The sequence below is a fragment of the Antedon bifida genome, chromosome 6 (genome assembly GCF_963402885.1).
Source record: "Antedon bifida chromosome 6, ecAntBifi1.1, whole genome shotgun sequence".
NCBI lineage: Eukaryota > Metazoa > Echinodermata > Crinoidea > Comatulida > Antedonidae > Antedon > Antedon bifida.
In genome coordinates, this window is record NC_136231.1 from 6062384 (window position 1) to 6070835 (window position 8452).

General features: G+C 36.1%; 1 pseudogene across 1 annotated transcript; it reads right to left on the minus strand.

Annotated features, from left to right (window-relative positions):
- Positions 1–5869: 5869 nt before the first annotated feature.
- Positions 5870–8407, minus strand: LOC144844662 (uncharacterized; annotated as a pseudogene). The gene is made up of 4 exons (XR_013612451.1): positions 8284–8407; positions 7476–7751; positions 6789–6944; positions 5870–6285 (listed from the first exon to the last, which is right to left on the minus strand). The product of XR_013612451.1 is annotated as an uncharacterized LOC144844662 (transcript).
- Positions 8408–8452: the final 45 nt, after the last annotated feature.

Consider the following 8452-nt stretch of genomic DNA (forward strand, 5'->3'; position numbering starts at 1 on the left):
ACCCAGGGAAGAATGTGCGCTTTTTAATTGTTAATTAATAAAGGATTATTAATGAATATGTTTCACATTAAAGGTTAAAGGCCTATTTCACAATATGTTAATTTTGTTGTTATAAAGTCTATAAGCCTAAACCGTTTTTCAAACAATATTCCACCCAATTTAGTTTGTGAGGTATAGACGGCCGGGTACTGTGCAAATATAGTTTTACAAATATTACTGTATATTGTGTTTAAACGACTATTATCACTCAATGAATATTGTGCGCTTTTTAATATTAATAACAGTATTAATGAATAATATGTTAATTTTGCTGTTAGGTAGTGTAAACTGTTTTTAAGTAACAGTTACTGTAATGACGTTTAAAAAGATATTACATTTGATCGATTGCAACTGTTGTAATTAACGAGAAAAAATAGCCTGGCATAACATTTATTGAAGTGGGGCGGTATTGAATAACTATACAGTGTGTCGTCACATGTTGACGTAAGAAGTTATTTATTAGTTCTAGTTTATATACTACGATAGAGCCTACTTTAAATGCTGTTTTAATTTCAGGTAGTCATGTTGTACTTGTGTTGAAAAGTTTTAATGAATCATAACGGAATAATAACTTGTGGTTATCGTTTATAACCAAACTGTTGTATTTGTGTTTGCTTCAGAAATTATCTTCTAAAATTGCATGTTGTAACAAGTCAAAACAAAACTAAAATGAATTGGCCATAAAAGGACATAGGTACAAGTTCGCGGAACTAGTTTGGCAAATGGTAAAGTAGTCAAGGGTCATCTAACCATAACAAATTACTTATTCGCCGTAGAGGGCGTAGATGCAAAAACTATTTTGAAAAAATTAAGTAGGTCAAGTGTTATAACGTTCGTAAAAGCCAGTTACTTATTCGCCGTAGAAGGCGTAGACGCAAAAAAGATCGCGGAACTGGGTTGGCAAATGGTAAAGTAGGTCAAGGGTCATCGATTCATACCAAAATATTTTGAAAAAATTAAGTAGGTCAAGTGTTATAACGTTCGTAAAGCCAGTTACTTATTCGCCGTAGAGGGCGTAGATGCAAACAAGTTCGCGGAACTAGGGTTGCAATTGGTAAAGTAGGTCAAGGGTGATCGATTCATACCAAAATATTTTGAAAAAATTAAGTAGGTCAAGTGTTATAACGTTCGTAAAGCCGGTTACTTATTCGCCGTAGAGGGCGTAGATGCATAACAGTTCGCGGAACTGGGGTGGCAAATGGTAAAGTAGGTCAAGGGTGATCGATCCATACCAAAACATTTTGAAAAAATTAAGTAGGTCAAGTGTTATAACATTCGTAAAGCCAGTTACTTATTCGCCGTAGAGGGCGTAGACGCAAAAAAATTCGCGGAACTGGGGTGGCAAACGGTAGAGTAGGTCAAGGGTGATCGATTCATACCAAAATATTTTGAAAAAATTAAGCAGGTCAAGTGTTATAACGCTCGTAAAGCCAGTTACTTATTCGCCGTAGAGGGCGTAGATGCAAAACAGTTCGCGGAACTAGGGTGGAAAATGGTAGAGTAGGTCAAGAGTCATCGATCTATACCAAAATATTTGGAAAATATTAAGTAGGTCAAGTGTTATAACGTTCGTGAAAGCTAGTTACTTATTCGCCGTAGAGGGCGTAAATGCATAAAATGTTATTGAACTTTGACCGGAAGAAGTAAAGGAGGTCAAGGCTAACATGTTGATGCAATAACAACTCAATTAGACAGTTATTACGTATTAAAATCTGTTTTTAAAAATATTTGTGACTGTCCCTTAATTGAATTTGAATAAGGAACTAGGAACTAGTAACCAACTTCACAATCACCTCTGCTCCCCTTCTTGCTGCTCGGTTCAGTTCCATTTTCCATGGTGGTATGGTATCGATTAATAATTTAATCAATTGCATTTCAAATAAAATTAAACTATTGTAGCAGACCTACCACATAACTTTTGAACATTTCAACATTTACTTTTAATTTGATTATTTATACATCCTCTATATATCTCTTTATTTAACCTCACATTGACAGGTTACCTTCCTGTTACCTTCACTTTTCTAGCTAATGGATTTTAAGAATGTTAATGACTCTAACAGAAAACCACATTAATTCTCTTAATCCTAATTGGTCAGATGAGATGGGCCAATAGACCGTTAATATTAACAATTAAAATGTCAAAGACCAACTGATGAATGTGGAATTTGCGTGTATGGTGGTTTGATTCCGTAATACTGTATTTTGATGATGGCAACTATTGCATTTTCTATGTATATGTACAGGCGCGTAGCAAGGGAGGGGGGGGGGGGTTATGGTTAGGGCGAACCCCCATCCCCGACATGCCCAATACCTCACCCTCATCTCTGAAAATCCTCCAAATACGTGCCCCACACAGTACAAAAGGTTAAATTGAAAAATTCGTAAACTCGTTCGTGAATAACTCGATACCTTCTTCGCTGTATGAGCGTATGTCGAGCGATACGTGTCTGTAAATTGCTAAAGAGTTGCAAATGAATTGCCGATTTTCACTTGAAATCCCTGGATGTAACATGATATTGATGCGTGTATCGTACTGGACGTACGTTCACATTGAACTTGAACGCAAAACTAAATACCGAGTGAATGATAAAAAAAAGTACGAATACGATCGTTTTGCTCATTGGTAGCATGCTGCATGAGAGTGTCTTTTCTGACCAATTAGAGGTGCCATTTATTATGAATGTTATGTGCGAGAGTACCGGCCATCTAGGGGTGTCATTTAACCAAATTCGCTTCGCCCCTCCAGATTTAGGATGGCTTTTAAGTAAGGGTAGAATTAAACGACATTCAAACTTATCAGATTAACATAATTCGTTTTTGCTGTAGCATACGTCGATACACAGTGCACGACGTAACCGTCGGTAAAATTCGCCTGGAAAGTAATACTACGACACATTTTGGTCCCTGGATGGAATATGATATTACGCGTCTGGACCCAACGTTGAACGATTCGTACAAAGGGACATCGCCAGACAAGTGCGTACCTATTGTTTAGTAGTTGGATTGCTGGCAATAATGAAGGCATATAAAGTGCATTAATAGGGGTGTGTAGAAAGCGACGACCTCGAATTGGACGACCCCAACGACCCGGGCGACCTCGAATTGGACGACCTAGAATTGGACGACCCATAACACGAAACCGACGACCCCTATAGCCTAGCCTAGCCTAGGCCTAAGTGTGGTATTAACATCCCGAAGCCGAACATAGCCAAAGATCTTTAAACCATACCTTATATAATACTCGCAAGCAAGCAATTGGTTGAAAAAATACAGAAATATCGCCATTTGATACTGAATGTGTCGACACGAACAAACGAACATATATGGAACGCCAAGAGTGCATCATTAAAACTGCATTTGACTCGATTGGCACACGAAATATCATAAACATGGCAAACCGGGTAAAAAAACGGCCCCTTTTTCAGCGGCGGGTAAGGTTTGCTCAGTGGATTGGACATCGCTAACCCAAATAATCAAATCAAATCAAATCACCTTACCCGCCGCTGAAAAAGGGGCCGTTTTGACCTGATTTCCCATGTTTATGATATTTTGTGTGCTAATCGAGTCGAATGCAGTTTTAATAATGCACTCTTGGTGTTCCATATCTGTTCGTTTGTTCGTGTCGACACATTCAGTATCAAATGGCGATATTTCTGTATTTTTTCAATCAATTGCTTGCTTACGAGTATTATATAAGGTATGGTTTAAAGATCTTTGGCTATGTTCGGCTTCGGGATGTTATACCACACTTAGGCCTAGGCTAGGCTAGGCTATAGGGGTCGTCGGTTTCGTGTTATGGGTCGTCCAATTCTAGGTCGTCCAATTCGAGGTCGCCCGGGTCGTTGGGGTCGTCCAATTCGAGGTCGTCGCTTTCTACACACCCGCATTAATAGCCCTCTGACGTACTCGCGGTCAATGGAACGTCACGGTTTTCTAGGCGCTAAAGCTATGAGGTCAACGCGAACGATTTTTACTGTATTCCCCGACTCGACAAAAAGTACCTGTGTTCCCAGACAGAGGATGGGGGATAGGCTCCCCGACGAGGGGATAGAGCCCACGCAGCCCATCCCATCCCCCACTCACCTATTCGGATACACAGTTGATGATTTTAACCTGGATGTTTTACTATTTTTATGAGATTTAAAACTTTTTTCTTAGAATATGCCAATTGCGCATTCTTTTGACATCATACTTTACTATCTTATGACGTCATAGGTACGTTATATGGTAATTTAAATATTAATTGGAAAGTTTAATACCACATTTATATAGCAACTATTCTGAATTTATGCTAATTAACCTTTTTTATGTCTGACCTTATCATGTTCATTTCAACAGAAAAAATTTTAGAAAATTGTTTTCCTGTGGTTTCTACATTTTTTTGAACATAGGATAATGTCATTTAAGCAGTTATAACATAATATATGACATCACAACTACCTTATGACGTCATAGTTACGTCATATGGTAATTTAAATATGCTAATTTGAAAGTTTAATGTCACATTTATATTTAGTCGTAATGCACTTAGGTGGTCTAAAACCAACCGTTGAGGAGATACGGGAACTTCAAATGGTAAATGGCGGCCATTTTGAATTTATGCTAATTAACCCACTTCCCGATGTCCGATTTCGGTAAACTTTGGATATGATGTTTATTTGGACCATATCAACTAGACAACAAAATTCTGTTGCATTTAACATATCTAAACGATTTCCTCTTCATAAAATGACTTATTTGACCTAATTTGACATTTGACCCTTCATATCTCGAAAACGCCCCCTCCCCGTTGCGATCAACATTCATATTCGTATTCTACAGCCAAAACTACCCCAGAAAAAATAGATGAAGTAAACTCTGCAAAAAGTGACACCTATACCTCAAATACGACTGGTCTACAAGCCCAATATTACCATGCACTGATCACATTATTAACACACTCTTTTCTCAACCAGCATCTTAGCTACATCGTTTATTGCATTGTCTTATCAAATATCGTATATTGTATATTTTATCTATTAATTCTCACTTGATTCACTTGGAATAAATTTCATAGTTTACTGTATACATTTAGTAGTTGTTTTATTTTACCGTTGCGCCGACAATTACTAAACTATAATGAAATATTAGAGTAAATACAGTATTAGATAATATAGTATTAATCGGTATAGTTTTTGTTGAAATCCTGCTAAATGATAACAGTGGCTTATATTTGAGAGTATGCCCTATCATTGAAAATATTAATTGTGTTATTTATTTATTTATTTGTTGCTTGGTTTCAATTGATTTGATTTATTTATTTTAGGCGCCACAAAACTTCAGTTGATAGATGCAATAGTAATTCAGGATTTCTATCCTCGATTGACTAATTAAATCAACTCAAAGTATGAAGGTAAAATACGTTGAAGCAGCAATGAATACACGGGGAATACACGAAGGAAAAAAAGACTTCCGATGCTGTTCTCCTCCTGAGAAGTGCATTTGTATATATAGCGCCCTCTCTAATGAAAACAAAATTATTTACCGGAAAAATTGTAATTTAAAGCAAAAAATATGGGGTTTTTAGTTAGAATTAACCTGTTATTTTGTCTTTTTATACAACGAATCATTATTTTTGTTGGTTTTTTTTTCTACAGAAGTGAATAACTTTATTAAAACTGCAAAATGACCTATTCATTTTCATGTTTTTGGGAGACAATACATCTTTAATTTTATTGTTATAATTGGATACATAAAGTGTATATAGTGAGTGAATAAATGACCATATTTTCTCCACACACACCCCAAAAAGAAAAAAAAACAATTGTGATAAAATAATAAACAGAACAGTCCACTTTATTTAATTTATGCTCCTTAAATATATACAATTTAACAGGCATCTCTGTGTCCCCTCCCATGTTACCCTTACATCCCTCATAATGTACAGTGTACCCAAAATTAATTTTTTTTTTGACATTTTAAATCATAGCTATTTTTAATCATAATAAAAAAATAACAAATAGATACATAATAACAAAAAGATATGGTAAAGTGTTGACATCATGTACTGTGGACTGAAAAAATGTCTTTGTTTATAGTTAATATTCGTTTAATAGCAGATTGCAGAAGCCCTTATTAGCTGGTTGATTCCTCTGCTTTTGCTTCCTCTGCCTCTGTTCCTTCATTGCCACCACCTTCTTCCTCTCCAGCTGCTGCTTCTGTCACCTCTTCGTTCGTACCCTCTGTCTTTTCGGCATCAGTTGGCTGGCATTAAAAAAAATTTAATAATTAAGTCATGTTAATTTTTATATTGAAAAGACGGTGACAACCATCAGAAACACGAAAGTATATTAATCCCTCTTTTGGGACACTTTCCTGGGAAATGAATGAGGGGAAATAAGTTTTAAAACTAGGGTTAACCCCTATTCAGGAGATACACCTATTAAGGTGACCTGTGAAATGATCAAGGTGAAATACAGTGTATGTGTTTTTTATTTTATGTCTTTAGGCACATGTGGCTAAGGATTACCAATAGTAAATTAATAACTGTCCTATCAGATAGGTGGTAATCCCCCTGATACAGGGCTATTTTGTGAACAGTTCACCAGGGTAACCCCCTACTCGTCTTGAATGATGAACTTTGTTTTTAAAGTGCATAGGGATTATAACTGTGTATACTGGACCTACGGTTTATAGTCTTTATCCAAGAAGACTTGTTCCACTCTACTACTGTACAGTATTTGAATTTAAGAAGGAAATAAATGTACCTTAGGTGTGCCGCTGGTATCGTCTGATATTTCTTCGGCTTCAGGTACAGTTTCCAGGTTGGGGGCGCCTGGTAGTGCAGGTTTGTCTTTAGCAGCAGTTGATTTGTCATTATCTTCAACTACTACTTGGACAACTGGAGCTTCTGGTTCTGCATCCTAAAAATAAAAAAATGTCTTGTCAACTGAATTTAGAGTATGTTAAGCTCTGTCTACACTATCAAACTTTATGTGACAACAAAATGTAATGTGCCCATGGACATGATGATGTCATATCACTACCATATTTAAGCATATCACTACTATATTTAAGCATATCACTACCATATTTGGGCACCTCCCACTTTTTTTTGTCAAACTAGTTTGATAGTGTTGATATGGCTTTAGTGTTACAGTATAAAAAAAAACATTTAGTAAGAAATTAATTAGGTGAAAATCAAATCATTTTATTAACATCTATCTATAATAATTTGTCTACAAATGTTAAAAACATAAGTTAAAACAAGAAGAAAAAAGTTAGGCAGAATCAAACAAGTTACAAGTGGACGAACTAATCTTTTGGTACACGACTGTGGAAAGACAGAGAAGGGTGAGTTGGACAAGAGTGTGAGAAAAATTATGAAAATGATGATGTCTGGGTCGGTTGGTAATTACACCAGTTGTTTTTCTGCATTAATTTTACAACAATACCTTTATTGCCTGTGTTTCTTCCTCTGCCAGCTTCTGTGCTTCTTGCCTCATCTTTTCTTCTTGTTCTCTTTCTAGTTCTGCCATTTCTCTCTCTTTTTCTAACTGTAGGGTCATGGCAACGTCCTCTTTATCATTCCTTTCGTTCATTTTGTACTTGTTTGTATAACCAATTAGCAAGGTACTCAATAGGATCTATTGGTCGCTTCTCTACAATCTCAGCTAAGCCTTTCGACAGGCAATGCCCAACATGTTTCTTTAGATATTCAGTATCCATTTCTGTAATGATAATTGTATAAAATTAGTACAAAATAAAATATTTGTATATTTATATTTTGTTATCATAATATAAATTTTAAATATAGGTCTAGGCCTATTTCCAAATAATAATTAGTACTGTTTCAGGCACAATAATAATAGTAGCTAGCCTAGTAATGTTTTGTAGTGTCCTCAAACCTGCTCTTAAAAGACTTAACAAATTAATAACAATATTAATAGACAGGCGCGCCACAACTCTTGAATAGGTCACGTTTTTCCTTACTTCCATTAATTTCATTAATTTGTCCAGGCCTAGGGCCTACTACTTACTATCTAGGCCTATACTACTACTAGGCTAGGGCCAGGCCCTAGAGTAGTTCGTAGACTAGCCTGTCTAGCTATCTACTCCTTCTAGCCGCGCCTAGATAGAGACTGAGAGAGGCTAGGCCTAGCCTACTTTTCTAATTGAATTGCGTGAGCTGACTGAGCCTGGTGGCCTAGCCTAGCTCTCTAGTCAATCTAATTATATAGAATAGTAATAACAATTAGATACCCGTAAATAAATAGTAACTTTCACACAAGTTACGAGGTATTTTACAGTGTTTTTTCACAGTCCTTTCGTCGTGTTGCTATGGACCATTGGATATGTTGTTCGCATACAAACTTTTTTGTTTATTATTTTTAATAATAGAGGGCGTTTTTCAATGTTTAGACTAGTAAAC